Source organism: Dermacentor andersoni, chromosome 3 (assembly GCF_023375885.2).
Source record: "Dermacentor andersoni chromosome 3, qqDerAnde1_hic_scaffold, whole genome shotgun sequence".
NCBI lineage: Eukaryota > Metazoa > Arthropoda > Arachnida > Ixodida > Ixodidae > Dermacentor > Dermacentor andersoni.
In genome coordinates, this window is record NC_092816.1 from 40,160,684 (window position 1) to 40,162,725 (window position 2,042).

The 2,042-nt window shown below is 44.4% G+C and overlaps 1 non-coding gene across 1 annotated transcript; it reads right to left on the reverse strand.

Annotated features, from left to right (window-relative positions):
- Window positions 1-754: 754 nt before the first annotated feature.
- On the reverse strand, window positions 755-827 carry TRNAR-UCG (transfer RNA arginine (anticodon UCG)). Its single transcript has one exon. It is a non-coding gene; the product is annotated as a tRNA-Arg (tRNA).
- Window positions 828-2,042: the final 1,215 nt, after the last annotated feature.

Here is a 2,042-nt window from a genome sequence, read left to right on the forward strand (position 1 = left end):
GAATCCCTTTTAGCTTCGTCTCATCTCTCTTTGAGTACAAAGTACTGGTATGCCCTCATAATTGTGTTCTGACGCTGTTGGGCCTCGCAAAACACGCGTCACCGTTCCTATCGAAAGCATGCTTGGACTCCTATGTATCAGATGGAGCTACAGGATTTGGCATTTGCCATTCATTCGCTATGCGGAACATGCTATGTTTTTCATGCGTCTATGTACGCCACTGAATCGCTGTACTAAAACTATTTCGTTCTCGTTTACGCTCTCTGCATATACGTCCTGTATCCGGTCGCGTGGCAGAAGTGCGGTTTTATGCATCCTTATACTTCCCGTCACGCTCTCTTCATCTGTACTTGCGTGCGCTCTTCAATGAGCCTCTTTTAGAACTGCGCGTTTCAGTTGACGGATGTTTACGCACCGATCACGTGTGGCCGCATGTTCGCAAAATGTGCTCACACGCATCCACTTTAAACACGCGCACAGACATGTAGCTAAATTTGGAACTAGTTGGCTGTATTAGAGCTGCGCCATTTTCAAGCCTCCTTTTCCCTCAGCAGCACATTTCAATCAGCACTCGCTCCTTTTCAGGGTAAAAAAGAAATGCACTGACGGACGGATGAGCAGAAGTTCAAAACTGATGCAGATAAAGTGGAAGGAGGTCATTGTCGATCACTGAGCGTGCGATGGCAATGAGTCGTGGCTACCGTGGCTACGACGGCCACTCATTCCGCGCAAAAAAAAAAAGTCTGAAGACACGCGTCCGCGACAGGACTCGAACCTGCAATCTTCTGATTCGAAGTCAGACGCCTTATCCATTAGGCCACGCGGACATCCGCTACTTCGCCGCGAACACGCAGAGGCCGCTCGTCATTTCGCCCTCTCCGTTTCTTCCTTTTTCTTGCTTTTTAATGGCAAGGATAGATAGTATTAGGTTAGGGGACGGAAACGACTTGCGTACGCAAGAACTAGGGACGCCAGTATTGCGTATGCGTGGACCCAGACGTAGGGGTCTGCGCATGCGCAGTACCGTAGCGCCTAGTTCTTGCGTACGCAAGCAGCTTGCGTCTCCAAATCTAAAACACTCTAACGTATAGAAAGGTGTCTGATGATGGAGGAGCCGAACGTAAAAGGGCACTCCAATATAGTCCTGATATGTTTCATCCAATATCTGTCACCATGGCCTCCAAGAGTGTGATCGTTCGATTCCGGAGCTCATGCTTACACAGGAATCAACTCGTCGTCGCTAGTCGTCGGGACAGCCACAGGGTTTTTGAGTAGCCCTGTATAAACCTTTCCCAAGATAACCTGGTTTACATTCGCCACGACAGTATATAACTACCACTGAAATCCTTGCGACCAAGTAGCCCCAGTTAATTTTTTTTTCGAAAAAACCCTCACTATGGCTGAAAAAAAAAAGCCGTCTTACACGGCCTTCTTGTTCCTACATTTTACCCTACGTTTTGCTTCTCCCTCAAATGCTTCATTTGCATATATTTATTTATTTATTTATCTATTTATTTATTTATTTATTTATTTATTTATCTATTTATTTATTTATTTATTTATTTATTTATTTATTTACTTATACATATTGCAGCGTCAATGAGGATATTGGAGGAGTGGGAGGAATAACAAACATACGAACACTTATAAACCAGCTTGCGTGAATTCTTTCAGTGGTAATTGTTGACGGAAAAAAGCTGTATTTAAAGTGATCAGTGCGGGCAAAAAAGGTTGAGATACTTAGAGCGTGGTGATTGCTCGTAGATGAGGGTATGGAGAAGGTCAAATAGTTATCTAGATACGAGAGACGAGGATCATTAATTAACATGTGAAGAAATTTAAGCATTCAAGTTTGCGACGCTCTTCAAGACGAGTGAGACCAAGTAGGGGAAGCGAGTTATACGGCGAAAATTAAGTCCTTGTCATAACTCCTACAAATAAAACGCACTGCCTTTTTTTGCACTGATTCTAGTTTTCTGACGTCTCAGTGCCTGTATGACTTCCATACCACGCTGCCATATTCGAGGATGGGGCGAATTAGG